The sequence below is a fragment of the Saccopteryx bilineata genome, chromosome 4 (assembly GCF_036850765.1).
Source record: "Saccopteryx bilineata isolate mSacBil1 chromosome 4, mSacBil1_pri_phased_curated, whole genome shotgun sequence".
In the NCBI taxonomy this organism is placed as follows: domain Eukaryota; kingdom Metazoa; phylum Chordata; class Mammalia; order Chiroptera; family Emballonuridae; genus Saccopteryx; species Saccopteryx bilineata.
Window position 1 is genome coordinate 116699478 of NC_089493.1, and position 19933 is coordinate 116719410.

The following is a 19933-nucleotide window of genomic DNA, read 5'->3' on the forward strand; positions in this document are numbered from 1 at the left end:
TAATCAAAAATTTTGCAATGATTTTATTTTAATTAAAAAAATTTAATCGCAATTTCTGCTATATTGAAAAATAATGTTCTAGGAGTGTGAAAACAGGTATATTCAGTGCAGTATGAATAGCTGATGTGCAAGTGGATATGTAGACCCCGGGAACAATTCCAAGAAAAACACACCCCACCCTACTCCAAACACAGTCCAGAGGCATGAAACCTGATTGGAAAAAATAGAAATAGATTTTAAAAGTTCCTAAGAGAAAGTAGTTTCATTTCAATACAGAGGATGTCATCTGACAGAAACTAATAACAAAAGTTTATTGTAATATAACCCTTATAATTACATTACACTGCTCTTTTTAAATAACCTTAGTTTGTTTCAATACATTATTTGCATTTTGTTTCAGAAAGATTTCTTCCCAGTAAATTGTTTCCATTTTCATTTATAACCTGTTGTGACACAAAGTGAACCTGGTTCTATAAATTACCCTGAAAAGTAGTGAGCCAACAATTTGGCAGAACAAAGCCCCAAGCATATAATAAGCAAGAGGGGAATGTGGTGTTTGCAATTGCAAACTAAAATGGAAAAAAAACATTTGAATTGCAAATACCATATTTAAAATGGACACTGTTCATGACTGCCTTATACAATAGTTTCACTATTATATAAAGCCTGAAGTGATAAATGAAATATTGGTCACTCTTGTATCATTGAATACTTGAACGACTCTTGTATTCCAAAGTCCACTGGACTATTGAGTTCTTGGCTTGAAGTATATGTTAAGGTCATTTATCCTTGATTGCTTAAGGCCAGAAAATATTTTAAAGGTGCTTTAAAGCTTTATTTGGGGCAGAGTCATGATCAGATAACTTAATAAAGCCACTTTGTGCAGCACCATGATTTAGTTTTGCTGTGTTTATGGACATTCTGTCACAGAATTCAAGTTAACTTTTCAAAAAATTCTCGTTGCCACAGAGGAATCCAGACATGCTCTATTTGCAAACTGACTTTGTGAAACAAAAAACACAGTGATTCTGAAGCTGTTGCCTTGGTAAAATGAGACTGTAATTAAAAAGAAAAGGATTAGTAAAACAGCATGTTGAAAATTGAAAATGAAAATCTGAAGTGATGTCTCAGATTGCCCATAAGGTCTTTTTCACAGTGCAAATAGCTCTCCTTGTCCCAGGGTCCATGTTCATACCCTCCTATTTATTGCCCATTCATAGGTTTTGTTTGAAAAATCTCCACAAATAATCAAAATATTTTATATTCAGAATATTTGCTGTATTGCTCTAATGCTAATAATTGCCTAAATTATTTGTTCATTTATATATTGGCGAGAAGAAAGGAACTTTAGAACTCTATTTTTCTTTTAATTTTAAACTCTGTTGTCATTAGCTCCTTTCCCAACACCAAGTACATTACAGTATCTTCAGGAAAATTCCAGTCCAGTATTTTAAGCTAAGTTGATTCTTAGAAGCATAAATACACTTAAAGAGAAGGAATTTTTTTGTTGTTCTATTTCTCTATACACCAACAGTACATAAAACACCGAAGCTTTTAAAACACATTTCACAAGATCACTGACTTAGAATGGAAAGAGAGCTGGGGGATCACCTAGTGAATGTTCTCAGTTCACACATAAAGAAGCTGTGGCCCATATGATTTACTGAGGGTGACCCAGTTAATGGTGAAGCAACTGCCAGATAGTTCCCAGGTCCATAAACCAAAAGCCCTGGTGATGCTAAATGTGCACTCTGAGGTCACAGTTTTCACGGTTGGTAACAAGTAACTTCATTCTTCCATTTTCTATTTCCACTATGACTGCCCTGGGTTAGGTTTTAATCCCTACTTGGTATGACTTCAAACTCTCGCTTCTCCAAGTTAATTGTCCAACATTTCAACGCTACACCAATTTTCCTAAGAGTCTCCCTCTGTCTACTTTGATAAAGTCAGCCCTATTTTTCTCTGGCCCTCCTTAGAAAATTGTAACTGCCAAAATGTACATCCAATCTGAAGTCTAGGATTCACAACAATTTTCCCCATTAGGATGAGAAGTCAGCTTCAATGATTGAGCAGAGGAGACACAAGAGGAAAAGCAGGTTACACATAGGAAAAATAGCAACTGTGATTTTGGGTACATTTTATCATGACAATCCAACTCAGAATTATATTAGACCAAGACATTAGCTTTCCTAACATTCTCCAAAGATTGCTCCTTGGAGCTCTAGAGGCAGAGTAGTGTTAATGATTTTGTGGCCAGGTAGATTTAGAAAACTGCACAGTTATATTCAGTTAAATGGGTTTCTTTTCTTTAAAATTATCAGAACCTTTTAATTTAGCTTGTTAACAGGCCTACTGACACACCAAGACAGGAAAATTATAGGCAATATGTCCCAAACCAATTTGACCAAGAAACCCTTTTACAGATGATCCCACTGAAAAACATCATATAGTAATGATAACTATTACTTATTGAATATCATTTATTCAGAAATTAGTACAAGATGATATAAAGCTGATGATATGATATAGTTTCCATTTTATACCATTTTGTCATTTATGTTATTTCAAATCTTTATGATAAAACTTAAAATTGCACATCACAAAATTTAGAGGAAAAATAGTACACTCACTGTAACTCCTTCCCAGGTTTAACCACATTTCATGATATTTTTTTTTCTGTAGCATTCACTGAACATGTGTCTACAAAATCTGTAGTTCAATATCATGAACTTACTGTATATTTCACCAGTGATTTTATGAATATACTCATTCCTTACTTTTTAATATTTTAAATAATCCAAGAATAAGGTCCTTATAAATTACTTGGGAAAACCCCTGGGTCTAACTAAATCCAATTAAATAGATAAAAGAAAAAAGATATTGTATAATTTAAAATAACAGGTTTTTCAAACAAACAAACATAAAGCCTATCAATGCAGACAATAGAATGGTCATTACCAGACAGTAAAGGAATGAGGGAGGACACAGAGAGTAAAGGAGGTCAAAATATATGGCAACAGTAGGAGACTAGACTTTGGATGGTGATCACACAATAGGTTATATAAATGCTATATTAGGTTAGACACCTGAAATTTATGTAATGTTATTTATCAATGTTACTCCAAAATATTTAATAAAAATTAAACATTAAAAATACATTGTTTCTTCCAACATGAACATTCTATTTTTTTCATTAAATTAAGTTTAAAATGGTGGTCTTTTTGAGAAGATATGTAAAAGTCAAACTCTGCCAATAATATTATGATCTTAGACAAACCAGAGGCCAGCAAGCCTCTTCTGTAAGGGTTGGGTAGGTAATGTTTTCTGTCCTGCAGACTGTTCAGTCTCTGTTGCAACCACTCAACCCTGCTGAGGTACCAGGAAAACAGTCACATATGTGAACAAATGACAGTGGCTGTTTCCAATAAAACTGTGACACTGGAATTTGGATTTTACATAATTTTTATGTATCAAGAAATATTATGTTTCCGTTCAGTTTTTCCAACCATTTAAAAAAAATGTAAAAAACTGTTCTTAGGTCAAGAGCTCTACAGACATAGCAGGTCATATTTTGCTGATGAGCTATAACTTGCCAACCCTTTATAACATACCTTTCCCAAGTCTGGTCAATAACCAGAATTGGTTTTCTTGCTAACATTATTCTAGCTCTTAGAGCACTGCAGAAACAGGAATCTGTATTTATACAATTAGTACTTAGTGGAAACATGTTACATGATTGCCACATCAGAAACCAATTACTTTGATATGAAAGATCTTCAGTAGATTTCTGTCTGAAATTTTTGTCTAATGTATTTTAAATATTTAAGTAAAAAAAAAAACAAACCCTGGTACCCCTTAAAGACTCTGGCAGGGTACAAGTTATAAAACAACTGGAAAAATTAAAGGTTATTTAAAAGGTAATCTTAAATGACCTTTTAGAATTACTACTTATACCAATGCAGGTGACAATAGCCAGAGGAGAGGAAGTTTAACTTAGGGACTCTAATTACAAAGGAGATCTTGATTAGAAAAAGGCTATGAGGGAGAGAAGTTGACATTCTACTGTGTCTGCGGGGTAGGGATTGTGTGTATACATATGTATTGGGATCTGGGGTTCAGGATGAAGAAAAAGAAGTCAACAACTTTTCTTGCAATAGCTGCAACAGTACAGAGAAAATCGAAGTGCAACAAAAGGCAGTTTTTCCTACTAAAAAGTGGACAAAACGGAGCCTGGCCGGTTGGCTCAGTGGAAGAGCGTCGGCCTGGCGTGCGGGGGACCCGGGTTCGATTCCCAGCCAGGGCACATAGGAGAAGCGCCCATTTGCTTCTCCACCCCACCCCCCCTCCTTCTTCTCTGTCTCTCTCTTCCCCTCCCACAGCCAAGGCTCCATTGGAGCAAAGATGGCCCGGGCGCTGGGGATGGCTCCTTGGCCTCTGCCCCAGGCGCTAGAGTGGCTCTGGTCGCGGCAGAGCATCGGCCCCTGGTGGGCAGAGCGTCGCCCCTGGTGGGCGTGCCGGGTGGATCCCGGTGGGGCGCATGCGGGAGTCTGTCTGATTGTCTCTCCCCGTTTCGAGCTTCAGAAAAAAAAAAAAAAGTGGACAAAACGGTTAGAAGGGGTGAATGAAAAGATGACCTTAAGGACATTCAGTACTCAAAATACAATATATGCCTTCTTTATAAACCTGTACACAAATAAGTTGAAGATAGTGTAAAACCATCTCTCACAAATGCCTAAATCATCAAGTACCTGAGTGAAGAATGGAAATGGGTGGGAACATTAGGTGACTTCCACTCTAAGAAAAGATCCAGTGTCAATATTGTATTAATCAATGTGGAAAACTAAAATAGCCATTATTTATCAATTGCCCATCAGGTGCCTGGCGACTTCTGAGATGACACACAAGCAGTGTACAGGTTCTCATCCTTATAATGAGGGTTGCATAAACAAGGAACCTTCATAGGGTCACACAACTACAAAGAAGCCAGGCAGATATTGAAACCCAAGCTCTTCCCCATTGTATAGCAAACAGTGTAAGACTTGCTCTGGCATCCCAGAGCTGTCCTTCCATGCTCCTGACTCTGCAAAACGGCAATGTGATGTAGACAAGCCCAAAGCCCTGCAGAGACCATAGACTAGAGGACTGCTAAGACCAGTCTGGAGCCCTCGCTGCTGGCAGATGCCCTTGTCAAGCCCTGGATTTCATAGCAGACAATAAAGGTGAGACTACACAAATGGTAGTTAAAAGTCTTGTTAAGAGCTGGACTTCTGACTCTGTTGCTTTTCATTTCCCTACGGTGATTAAACGAACAGAAGGGTAAATAGTCCAAATCTGCATTTGAGAGTTATAATTTTTATTTATAGTTAGAGACTTGATTGCCAAGATTTAATTTTCCTTGATGAAATGAGTTCAAATTCTAATTGACAAAGGAAAAAGCTTGAACTGGATCCTTGACTTCCAGAGACATGGCAAAGAAAACTTTTTGTTGGAGAACTACAAACAATTCTCCAAATGTAACTGAGAATAAATATATTACTAATTTACTGATATTAGTCTGACTAGCCATCAAATAGAGCTAAATAAGAGTATACTGAAAAAGTAAACTTATAAAAGAATTTCTGTAAAATGTTTAAATACAGTTTGTTGCTCTTATAACAATGATTCAATATTAATCAGCTTAGTGATCAAGTTTTGTATTCTGTAACAAATCAATAGTATATTATGAACCCTGTACTTTCAAATCGAGCCAAGTTCTCATTACAATTAAAAAACCTGTTTCCTTCTGGCTGATGCACGACAAGGGTTAACATCTGAGCAAGAAGAATAAGCACTTCTCTTCACTCCCACCATGCTGCAGCTTGCAATTCTGATTCTCATTCAAGGCCAAGAGGACAACCCAAGTGTGGGAATCTGAGGACACTTGTTACATAAAACAAACAAACAAACAAAAAAAAAACCCACCTTGGTTTATAAACTACCTGCTAGCTTCAGTTTCTGTAACAACAGAACAGACTCCAACCTTCAGATGTGTCAACACCAAGAGATATGAGACCTTCATCATTTACTTACCTGAACAAATTGTGCTGAGCCCCCTCAGCGAAGAACTGTCAACCCCCATCCTTTGGATTCCGTTGTTCTAGTTTTGCTTTTTCCCCAGCTCCTTCTCCTTCCGTATAAAAACCTCTGCTTGCACCAGAAGGGGGAAGATGGGTGTTTGAGGACAGGGAGTCCCCTTCATCTTCTCAGGTGGCTGGCACTTGAATAAACCTCTTTCCTTTGCACCAGTACCTGTGTTGTGTAATTGGTTTTCATGGTGACAGGCAGGTAAACTTGCAGGGCATTTTCTGGTTTCACAAAATACCTTTCAAACTCTTCATTTAACTAACAGGAATAATTTCTTCCCCGTAAAGCGACAGAAATGCTGCCATTCCATTTGTTTTTCTCTACACAACAGGATACGCTGGGGCTCAGGACTTTGAAAATAGGACAGTGTTAATAACCTCTAAGGCCTACCAGCTTGATTAGCAGGAGAAATGCTGTTATAGAAACATCTCTAAAGGGCCAAGCAGTTGAGGAGCCATCAATATGCCAGAAAATGTGGAATCAGAATGTCTGGCTATTTTCTGTGTTAAGGGCTCTAACGTCACAGGCAAATTTTTCTGTCAGAAAATGACTCATCACATTAATGAATTGTGAGGAATGGCCATGGAAACTGACTTAATGTGAAGATAAATAGGATATTTGTTCATTCACCTTCTCTATTTCTTTTTCAGTACTTCTCCTATCTCACTTTCTGTAATTGATCTTCCTGCATCCTCTTACTAGTTCTCTTACAGAACTATTGTAATTTCCTTTTTTTTTTAAGAATTTGCCACTTCTGGTTGCCATTGATCCTGACTTTTACTACCTCTTTGTTAAAACACTTGTTTGAATTATTTTTTTTTTATTTTTTTGAATCTTCTGTCCTTTCTTGCCTACAATAATGGGAATGGGGACTAAACAGACATAAAAAATGTATTTCTTTAGATAAAATATTCCCAGTGAGGCACTACCCCCCATATCTCCCTGCCACCCTCACCCCATCCCAGCAAAGTGATTTCTGTTCCCAAGTTCTCCCTGGAATTCTCCCTGGCACTTTGAGGTGACGACAAAGTGTGGCACACCAGGTTAGAGCACATCACAACAAAAGCATTTAAGCAGGCTAGTTTGTCTGGGGATCTTTTGACAGCTGGTAAACTAAGGATCTGGAACTCCAGAGACCCCTGAATACAGCTGACCAGGTAGTGGACCACATCAAAATATACCAAACATAGGCTTTGTTCCCTCTGTGAGATTTTCTTTCTGGACAAATTTACTGCCTTATTCTTTATTCAGAAGTGCTTACTCTTAGTAGATGGGCTAAGTCACATTATAGAAATCATTTTTATTTCTTTAGTATTAAGTTCTTTGGTTGTTTGAAAATATGATAGGCCCTGGCCGGTTGGCTTAGTGATAGAGCATCAACCTGTCGTATGGATGTCTTGAGTTTGATTCCTGTCAGGGCACACAGGAAAAGTGACCATCTGCTTCTCCACCTCTCCTCCTCTCTCTTCTCTCTCTCTATCTCTCTATCTTCCTCCCACAGCCATGGGTCGGTTGGAGCAAGTTGGTCCCGGGTGCTAAAGATGGCTCGGTGGTATGACTCAAGTGTTAAAATAGCTCAGTTGCTGAGCAACAGAGCAACAGCCCCAGATGGGCAGAGTATTGCCCTATAGGGGGCATGCCATATGGATCCTGTTCAGGGTGCATGTGGGAGTCTGTCACTTGCCTCCCCACTTCTCACTTAAGAAAATTTTCAAAAAAAGAAAATATGTACACACAGATGCACAGAGACGGACAGACACACGCACACAAACATACACACACACACACACACACACCCCCCAAAGAATGCTAGAAAGAACTGTGAGAAAAATGGTATTTGTTTATTTGATTATGTGGGTTTTGTCTAACTTAAGAGATGAATGGAACACTAATTCAGCAACCTTTTTTAAATATAGTTTTATATTTAATATCTTTCAAAATTCAATTGATAGTCTGGGTAACATAGAAGCATTGGAGCACACATGAGAATTTAACAGAAAAAAAATAATCCACTCTTGACAAACCATCAAGTATACAAAACTGAATAACTAACATGATAAGGGTAAGGAAGGGCACCTCTTTAAAATATTTTCTAAAAATTTTTTATTCTAGTTCATCTTCTCTTATTTTTGGTGTGATTGCTTTTAAATATACAGGAAAACTCACTCTACCTTCTTGCACGGAATGTAAGATTTGGGGAAGTAAATACATGAGGCTGGAATAAAATCTGTTTCCTTTGGATTCTAATGCACTTCAAATCTCTGGTACAGTTACATGTAGTTGAAACTTTGTGTTGTTATATTAATGTTGTTGAAATGAACTTTTCATTGATCAATTTGTGGGGCAGGTTTTAATATTAGTCACGAAACATCCTCAGTTATTAAAAAGAAGTTAATACATCTTCAGAAATAGACTCCATTCAGTTTCAGAGTTTTAATATTGAAGTTCTGAAATTCATATCAAAACTGGAATGGGCCACATACTATAAAGTGAATAACATAACTATACTAATTTTGACTGAATAAACTATAACCCAACTGAGATTCCCACATCCCTGAGTTTCTCATGTAATTTCTAACATAAGCTTTGACTTTAATTCTAAACATGTCTATTGTTTTAAAACATATTTCATTTTTTAAAGCCAGTTAAAATTCTAGATAAATTGTACCCTATGTATTTATATTTCCTTTAGAATTCTCATTGCATTGCAAAAGAGTTTTGTAAATTACACATTAATTAAATCTATACAATGATAAAAATCCCATCTCTTTTTAAAAAGTTCTTCCCATACAGAAAATAATTGTAAATTTCTGTGCTTCTATTTTTGTTTCTTGTCAAGATTTTGACAAGAAATTATTAAAGAGTAATTTAAATTACAAATACAGTCCATGTATTCAGACACAAACTGGCTTTAAAAAAACCAATGGGCCATTGAAATCATTTGATTTGCAATATGGGTCAAAAACCACTACTGGTGCAAATGTTATTTTCCAGGAAATTGGAAAAATGGTGAGCCTTTTCTATTTTTTCATTTTTAGAAATTTGATAAGAAGAAACTGATTTTTCCAAGAATCATCATTTTCTTTCACCTAAATGTATCTTCTAACTATAAAGGCAAACAGCAAGTTAACCCATTGTTGCATATCAAGCTGTGCTGCAAAAGTTCAAAGAATTTTAAATTTTAAAAAATGTCATGTTTTCACATTCTAAAGAATGAATGTATTTTCTATAAAACTAAATAAGGGAGGGGGACATAACCTTCTTTGCTTTTATACAATAATTCATTCTCCATCTCACTTAGAATAAAACACAACATCCTTACCATGGTCTACAAGACCTTATGTGATTTGCCCTCACTCCCATCCTAGTACCCAATCTTGTCTCCAACAATTCTCCCCCTTGCTCTTCTTTTCCTGCCAGCCATTCTCTGTGTAATTTCTTCTATTCCAAAAAACATCTATACCTCAGAGCCTTTGCATTTACTGTACCTTATGCCTAAAATGTTCTTGTTCCAGTGAATCACATGGGACAAGAATCCATCTTCAATGAATGAGAGTTCATTCAGCCCTCTGCTCAACATTATTCCAGAGAAATCAGTCATCCTACCTAAAATCTTCCATCCTTTACCCTATCATTCCTTCTTCTCTTCTCTTGCTCATAGTAGATGCTAAAATATTTTAAATGTCTGAATGAGTGCTGCAATAAAACACTGGTGGCAATGATTAAACAGCTCTTCCCAAGTATCATAGATGTCTTCATAGGCAGCCTTTAAACGGGGTCTGGAAGGATGAGTAGAAACCCACTGTGCATGAAACCGCATATACTTGTGCAAAATGGCCAGTGGATGAAGACTCTGAAATACAGAGTGAAAGGAGATGAGCAGTTGGAGATGTGACTTTGTCTGACTTGAAAAAGAACTTGACAGTTTTTAACCCTGTAGAAAATCAGATCTCTTGGAAAGATCTTGCAGATAAAATTATGGAGGACAGATTTGGGCCCGGTTCAAACAGAATTCAAGAGACAATTTAGTGGACTAACCTTATAATCTAAGTGAGATATAATGGGAGTTTGAACTTTGGCTGTGTAATATGAGATGTTAAAAAGAGGATAACTTTTGCTCATGAAAAATTCAGCAGTGATGATGACTATTCCACATAAAAAACACCTGAAGTTAAAATATCATCTTGGAATAATCTTTATTTATATTAGTTGAGCAGATACAATATGAAAAAAAGAGAAATAAATACAGAAAAATATCTAAGTCACTAGATAATTTACTACCTTTTCTAAGAGAATTGCTCCTGTACCTTGAAGTGGCAATCACTGAAATACACACTAAAATATGTTTTTAGAGCTTTTGGGTTCCCATGAGGCGAATACATTTGAAAAGGCTTATGAGTTATACATGGGAAGTAATTGTAAGTAGTATATAGGGAATCTGATGAGTTGAAAAGGTTGTTTGCAGCAAGATTAAAACACACTATTAAACTTAAATCCATGAAATTACCTCTGGACTCAAGCTCTATCTGGTCTTCACTTGGGTGGTAAACTGAGTGATACAACAAACCTTCCCATCACTTTACCAGAGAGTGATACAAAATTATAGCCCGAAGATTAATTTTTGTGTATATGTGTGTGTGTGTGTGTGTGTGTGTGTGTGTGTGTGTGTGACAGAGACAGGGAGAGTCAGAGAGAGGGACAGATAGGGACAGAAGACAGGAAGGGAGAGAGATGAGAAACATTAATTCCTCATTGCAGTTCCTTAGTTGTTTATTGGTTGCTTTCTCATATGTGCATTGATCGGGGGGCTATAGCAGACCAAGTGACCCCTTGCTTGAGCCAGTGACATAGCTGGCAAGCCTTGCTCAAACAAGATGAGCCCACGCTCAAGCTGGCGACCTTGGGGTCTCGAACCTGGGTCCTCCGCATCCTAGTTTGATGCACTATACACTGTGCCACTGCCTGGTCAGGCTAAAATTTTTTAAATATTAGAAACATCTCATGCTCATATCAACATTTTCATTTCATATCAACTAGGATTATACCTAAGGACACTATTTTGTATAGAGAAAACAAAAGGGATCCATTTTTGCCTTATTTCCATTACATTAAAACTATAGATGATCCCCAGTTTATGATGGTTTGACTTAAGATTATTTGATCTCACAATGGTGCAAAAGCAATGCATGTTCAGTAGAAACTAAACTTGTAGTGGTACACTGTATGATGATGCTCTATAGTCACAGCTCCCAGTCAGCCACATGATCACAAGGTTAACAGTCAAGACTCCACAGTGCACTCATTGTTCTAATGATTCCTCCCAACGGCAGGTGAGTAGAAGTGTTCTGAGCACATTTAAGGTAGTCTGGTCTAAGATGGAATGTTCAGTAGGCTAAGTTATTAAATGCATTTCAACTTCTACATGTTTTCAACTTAAGATGGGTTTATCAGGAAATAACCCCATCAAAAATTGAGGTGATTTGTATTCTGTTTATAAATTTAAATAATACACTGACCACATTTACAGTTATTATTAATATATTGTCCTCCAACTCCAGACGAGATCGGGCACGTTCAGGGTGGTATGGCCGTAGACTGTTCTCCAACTCCAAACCCCCTTATTTTCCCTGACCTTATTTCCCACCTCCTTTGCCAGTTGGCTCAATGTTAAGCACAGCCTCAAGATTCCTGAAGGGGCATTACCAAGGTAGAGGAAGAAGAATGGCCTTGCTGCAGTTTAGCAGCCAGTGACATTCCTGAAGATCCAGCAGCAGATGCCCATCAGCAAGAGTAACCACAAGAGTGATGGCTCTAAAGTTTCAAGACAAGCAGTCTCCATTGTGACCATTGTGATCCAGTGGCAACCACTTCCCCTCAGAAATCTGAATCAGCCTTGGAGGATCTTTCTCTCAGTTCCTTCCTTGTTGACTTTTTTCTCAGCTCTCAGGGGAGTGGCCCCTCTCTACGAATGTTACCTCTGTAGATTTTGGTGTTCTCTTTTAGCCTTTTTAGTTGTTTATCACCTTTTATCTCGTAAAAAGCCTTTCTATCAAACTTTCCTTGTCATATGACTAGGTGGTTTCTGGCTGCTGCCTAGACTCTGTCTGATATGCTCTGTGTTTAGCAATATGCCATATGGGTATTTATCATCTCCCTCAATATTACTGTTAATTTAGGTAGCTAATTAGTCATGAGCCATAACTGGCAAAGGGGGGAAGGGATAAGTTGTCCCCATGCATTTCTGCATGTCTACAGGGTCTAGATAAATCTTTAAGCTAAAATAGGCCTCACCACATCCAGACTTATGGTCCCAAGTTCCATGACAGTATCAGCTCCATATCAGTACAAAGAAGATAAACAAAAAGAAACTGTGAGGGGGGAAATGGGAATGAGAAAGTCCAGGAAGGCCTGACCAGGCAGTGGCACAGTGAACAGAGTGTCGGACTGGGACGTGGAGTACCCAGATTCAAAATTTCGAGTTTGCCAGCTTGAGTGTGGGTTCATCTGGTTTGAGCAAGGCTCATGATGAAGCTTGATTTCAGAGTCTCTGGCTTCAGCAAGGTGTCACTTGGTCTGCTGTAGCCCCCCTGGCCAAGGCACATATGAGAAAGCAATCAATGAACAACTAAGGTGCCGCAACAAATAATTGAGGCTTCTCTTCTCTCCTCTCCCTTCCTGTCTGTCTGTCCCTATCTGTCTCTCTCTCTCTCTCTCTCTCTCTTGTCTCTGTCACATACACAAAAAAGAAAGTCCAAGGTGTAAAAGCCCATGGGATCCTAAGCTCCATAATCAATAGGGGCATTCATTCTCTCCAGTGAGTTGCCTGCTCAGTCCCTCCCAAGTATATTTCTGCACAACCAATTAATCTGGCTTTGCTTGTTGCACTTTGTCTCTTGACTGAATTCTTTTCTTCAAGAAGACAGGAATCAAGTCTTATCATTTTTCCAGTAACATTACCAGGAGTTAGGACACTAAAACACAAATTTAGCTAAAAGTATCTGAGAAATATCAATATGCATGTTCATTAATCTAGTAATCTATTTACAGAAAATTATTCTGCAAAAATAATTGAGTATGTACCCAAAAATTAATTCCTAGGAATATTTTTATCAAAGTTGAAAAGAACAAAAACAGATTCATTCATTCAAATACATTTTAAAAAGACTTATTAAAGGATACTTAAATGTCACAAAACCAAGCACTATAAATGAATATAGCTGGTTATGATTCATACAAACTGGAACTAGTTAGTTACTAGAAAATCCTAAGAACCAAGGCAGTACCTTCTTCCATTTGTCTCACAATAGCCACTTCATCCATCCCCATTACCTGTGTTCTGTTTTCTTTATTCCATTCTCCTTTTTCTTTTTTCCATAGCATTTCTATAGGCTATATTGCCTATCTAATGTGTTGATTGTTTATTGTTCCTCTCCTCTTGGATGCAATATTCCATGAAAACAGAGATCTGTTTCATTCACTAATGTGTCTCAAGCAGCTAGAACAATGAGTGGCACATAGTAGTGGCTCTGTATGTATGTTCCATTTTTTCTTTCTATAAAATCATTATTTTTTATTCATCCTCTGCTGGCATGTGATCAAATACTGCTCCTATAGCCCCCAACGTAAGATCTTAGTTATTTGTGCAATTTATTAGTTTACAATTCCAAATCATTGAGCAAGAAATCTGATTGCTACTTTGAGGTAAACCACAAGTTATGGAACCCAATATTAAAACCACAGTGGTCCAGAAGAGCCAGGTGCAATGTTTTGTATTCCACTGCCCATTCAGAAATTCCTAAGGAAATGGGTCAGAAAATGCCCTGTATCTTTGATACAAACCTCTTTATTATAACACTATTTTTAGTATTATTTTGGTAAAAAAAAAAAGAAACTATCCAGCAATTTATATCCATACACTAAAAGTGATTGTTCAGTCTATGTTTAGTTACATGGAAATTCAGTCATCATACATAGGTTTTAAAAGTATATTATAAATAAGATAGTTAGATTTTATTTTTATATATTATGCATACAAAATTCTGGAAAAGTATTTACTAAAGAGTTACAGTGGTCAATTTTGAGTGGTGGGAATATAAATTAGCTGTGTTTTCTATTTTTATGCTTGTTTGTAATTTCTGATTATTTTTTTTTACAATAAATGTGTCTTTTATTACAACAATAGAATACAACCATTTACATTCTGTAGGAGGAAAATATGAGTAAAAATAGAGTGAAATCTATAAAACAAAAAAACTCAGATACAAAAGAAATCATCTTTAGCTAGAAAATGACTCCAGTCGCACAAGAATAAATAAATGTTATATAGCATGTGAGCTTCAACAATGATACAAATTGCAATGAAATAAAATATGTCAAGTATGATCAAATTTATGATTTCATCTACCTTTTTTCTGTATGAACTGTGCCACAAGGTAGTCATTCCAATTTTAATATATGTGCTGCCAATGTGAGCACAAATCACTAGGTGATCAAATGGGAAATGAAAGGAAGTGTCTCTTTAAAAAAGCATTTCAATTAATAAATGAAAAAAATGATAGAATTAGAACACACTATTTTTACAAATGGCAATGACAGTTTTATATAGGCATTAAACATTAGTGGTTGCTAAAATTAAAAGAGAGAGAAAACTAGACATATACTCTCAATAACCTTCCTGAAGACTGAATATGTCTTGTCAAAAGAATCAAGGTGAGTCAGGTCAACCTGAATTTAATAGCCAATATGTAAGATATATCCACGACAAAGAAACATGTTGAACTGCACCAAAAGGTAGCATCATCAAGATCAAGACTGTGGGAAATTTCACATATCAAGTTTCCCAGGTAGTTTACTAGATACACTGTAAAGAAATGAAAGGGATGGAAGAAAAACTTAGAGATTTTTTTTTATTTTAATGGGATGACATTAATCAATCAGGATACATAGGTTCAGAGAAAACATCTCCAGGTGATTTTGACATTTGATTATGTTGCATACTCATCACCCAAAGACATATATTCTTCTGGCACCTTCTATCTGGTTTTCTTTGTGCCCTTCCTTCCCACCCAACCCTTCCCTTCCTCTCCCCACACCCGGTAACCACCACACTCTTGTTCATGTCCCTCAGTCTCATTTTTATGTCCCACCTATGTATGGAATCATATAGTTCTTAATTTTTTCTAATTTACTATTACACACAGTATAATGTTATCAGGGTCTATCCATGTTGTTGTAAATGATCTGATGTCATCATTTCTTATGGCTGAGTAGTATTACATAGTATTGTACCACATATATATGTACCACATCTTCTTTATCCAGTCATCTATTGAAGGGCTTTTTGGTTGTTTTCATGTCTTGGCCATTGTGAGAAATGCTGCAATGAACATGGGGCTGCATGTGTCTTTACATACCAGTGCTTTTGAGTTATGCAGGTATATACCCAGTAGAGGGATTGCTGGGTCATATGGTAGTTCTATCTTTAATTTGTTGAGGAACTACCATTCTTTCTTCCATAATGGTTATACTACTTTACATTTCCACCAACAGTGGATGAGGGTTCTGTTTTCTCCACAGCCTCTCCAACACATGCTATTACCTGTCTTGTTGATAATAGCTAATCTAATAGGTGTGAGGTGGTTTCTCATTGTAGTTTTGATTTGCATTTCTCTAATAGCTAATGAGGATGAGCATCTTTTCACATATCTGTTGGCCATTTGTATTTCTTTCTGGGCAAAGTGTCTGTTCATGTCTTCTTTCCATTTTTTTATTGGATTGTTTGCTTGTTTGTTGTTGAGTTTTATGAGTTCTTTGTATATTTTGGATATTAGGCTCTTATCTTTGCTGTTGTTTAAAAATATCATCTCCCATTTAGTTGGCTGTCAGTTTGTTTTGTTGTCAGTTTCTTTTGCTGTGCAAAAGCTTATTAGTCTGATGTAGTCCCATTTATTTATCTTTGCCTTCATTTCCCTTGCCTTTGGAGTAAAATTCATAAAGTGCTCTTTGTAACCAAGGTCCATGAGTTTAGTACCTATGTCTTCTTCTATGTACTTAATTGTTTCAGGTCTTATGTTTAGGATCTTTGATCCATTTTGAAGTTAATTTTAGTACAAGGGGAGAGACTGTAGTCGAGTTTCATTCTTTTGCATGTGGCTTTTCCAGTTTTCCCAGCACCATTTATTGAAGAGGCTTTCTTTTCTCCATTGTGTGTTCTTGGCCCCTTTATCAAAAATTATTTGACCTATATATATGTGATTTTATTTCAGGGTTTTCTATTCTGTTCCATTGGTCTGAGTGTCTATTTTTCTGCCAATACCATGCTGTTTTGATTGTCGTGGCCTCTACAATATAGTTTGAAGTCAGGTATTGTTATGCCCCCCAGCTTCATTCTTTTTCTTTAGGATTGCTTTGGCTAGTTCGGGGTTTTTTATAGTTCCATATAAATCTGATGATTTTTTGCTCTATTTCTTTAAAAAATGTCATTGGAATTTTGATGGGAATTGCATTAAATTTGTATATTGCTTTGGGTAATATAGCCATCTTGATTATATTTATTCTTCCTAGCCAAGAACAAGGTATATTCTTCCATCTCATTATATCTTTTTCGATTTCCCTTAACAATGGTTTATAGTTTTCATTATATAAGTCCTTTACATTCTTTGTTATGTTTATTCCTAAGTATTTTATTTTTTTTGTTGCAATCGTGAAGGGGATTATTCTTTTGAGTTCCTTCTCAGTTGTTTCATTGTTGGCATATAGAAAGGCTATTGACTTCTGTATGTTAATTTTGTATCCTGCGACCTTACTGTATTGGTTTATTGTTTCTAGTAGTCTTTTTGTGGATTCTTTGGGGTTTTCGATGTATAGGATCATATCATCTGCAAAAAGTGATAGCTTTACTTCTTCTTTTCCGATATGGATGCCTTTTATTTCTTTGTCTTGTCTGATTGCTCTGGCTAGAACCTCTAGTACCACATTAAATAAGAGTGGAGAGAGTGGACAACCCTGTCTTGTTCCTGATTTAAGGGGGAAAGCCTTCAGTTTAGTGCCATTTAATATGATGTTAGCTGATGGTTTATCATATATGGCTTTTATCATGTTGAGATATTTTCCTTCTATACCCATTTTGTTGAGAGTCTTAAACATAAAATTGTGTTGTATTTTATCGAAAGCCTTTTCTGCATCTATTGATAAGATCATGTGGTTTTTGTTCTTTGTTTTGTTGATATGGTGTATTACATTAACCGTTTTACGTATGTTGAACCATCCTTGAGATTCTGGGATGAATCCCACTTGATCATGATGTATTATTTTTTTAATATGTTGTTGTATTCGATTTGCTAGTATTTTGTTTAGTATTTTAGTATCTGTATTCATTAAAGATATTGGTCTGTAGTTTTATTTTTTTGTTTTGGTATGAGGGTTATGATGGCCTCATAAAATATGTTTGGCAGTATTGTTTCTTCTTCAATTGTTTTGGAAGACTTTGAGTAGAATAGAAACCAAGTCTTCTTTGATGTTTGATAGAATTCTCTAGTATAGCTTCTGGCCCTGGACTTTTATTTTTGGGGAGGTTTTTAATAGTTGTTTCTATTTTTGTCCTGCTTATGGGTCTGTTTAGGCTTTCTGCTTCTTCATGACTCAGTCTGGGAAGATTGTATTGTTCTAGAAATTTATTCATTTCTTCTAGATTGTTAAATTTGGTGGCATATAGTTTTTCATAGTATTCTACAATAATTCTTTGTATATCTATGATATCTGTGGTGATTTCTCCTCTTTCATTTTGGATTTTCTTTATATAAGTCCTTTCTCTTTTTTCTTTAGTGAGTCTTGCCAAGCGTTTGTCAATTTTGTTGATCTTTTCAAAGAACCAGCTCCTTGTTTTATTAATTTTTTCTATAGTTTTTCTGTTCTCTATTTTGTTTATTTCTGCTCTGATTTTTATTATTTCCTTTTTTCTGCTGGTTTTGGATTGGCTTTGTTCTTTTTTAGTTTCTTAAGATGTGAAGTTAAGTGGTTTACTTGGGTTCTCTCTTGTTTGTCATATAGGCCTATAGTTATATCAACTTCCCTCTTATTACTGCCTTTGCTGCATCCCAGAGATTCTGATATGTCATATTGTTATTTTTGTTTACCTGTATGTATCTTTTGATCTCTGTGCTTATTTCTTCTTTGACCCACTCATTTTTTAAAAGTGTGTTGTTTAGTTTCCACATTTTTTGGGGTATGTTTAGCTCTTTTTGCAGTTGAATTTTAGTTTCAAGGCTTCATGATCAGAAAATATGCTTGGTATAATTTCAATATTTCTGAATTTGTTGATGTTAGTTCTGTGGCCCAGCATATGGTCAGTTCTTGAGAATGTTCCATGTACACTAGAGAAAAATTGGTACTATGGCACTTTGGGATAAAATGTCCTGTAGATGTCTATCATATCCAATTGTTCTAGTTTTTTATTTAAGGCCAATATTTCTTTATTGACTTTTTGTTTGGATGAACAATCAAGAGCTGTCAGCAATGTATTGAGGTCTCCAAGTATGATTGTATTTTTGTCAGTTTTTGTTTTAAGATCAATAAGTAGCTGTCTTATATATTTTGGTGCTCCTTGGTTTGGTGCATATATATTAAGAATTGTTATGTCTTCTTGATTCAGTGTCCCCTTAGCCATTATGAAATGGCCATTTTTGTCTCTAAGTACTTTTCCTGTCTTGTAGTCAGCATTATCCGATATGAGTATTGCTACACCTGCTTTTTTTTGGATGTTATTTGTTTGGAGTATTGTTTTCCAGCCTTTCACTTTGAATTTGTTTTTATCCTTGTTACTTAGATGAGTTTCTTGTAGGCAGCATACAGTTGGATTTTCTTTATTAATCTGTTCTGCTACTCTGTGTGTTTTTATTGGTGAGTTCAATCCATTTACATTTACTGTAATTACTGACATTTGAGGATTTTCTATTGCCAGGTTATATATTGCTTTCTGATTGTTTTGTATTTTATTTGGTTCTTCTCTTTTATTTTTCTATCATTTGTTTTTGTTTGATTGTAATTGAAACTTCTTTTCTCTGTTACTTCTTTTTCTAATCCAAATACTTCTGTGATGGTTTTTTTCAGGGGTGGTTACCATTAAGTAATGGAAAGCATATATATATATATATCATGTTCATTGTAGTACATTATCTCATGAGTGCTTCTGCATTCCATCCTCCTTTGCTACTGTTAATCTTTGTTCTCTCCCCTTTTTTGTTTCTTTGTCACAGATTAATCTTGTTTTTATTGCATTCTTGATGGAGCTTTTACTTGTAGTTTTGTTTTGTTTTGTTTTTTGTGTCTTGTCGGAAAACCCCCTTTAGTATTTCCTGAAGTAGGGGTTTTCTGGTGATAAATTTCCTCATCTTTTCTGTATCTGTGAATGTTTTTCTTTCTCCTTTGTATTTGAAGGACAGCTTTGATGGGTATATTATATTTGGCTGGAAGTTCCTCTCTTTCAGAACTTTAAATATTGGGGTCCACTCTCTTCCAGCTTGTAGAGTTTCTGCTGAGAAATCTGATGATAATCTAATGGCCTTCCTTTATATGTTGTATTCTTCTTTTCCCTGCTGACTTGAGAATTTTTTCTTTGTCATTGGTTTGTGCCAATTTTATTATGATGTGCCTTGGACTATGTTTTTTAAGATTAAGATAACTCAGTGGTCTGTTTGCTTCTTGTGTTCGAGGCTTTAGTTCTTTCCACAGGCTTGAAAAGTTCTTGTCTATTATTAATTTGAATATATTCTTCATTCCATTTTCTCTCTCTTCTCCTTCTGATATACCCATT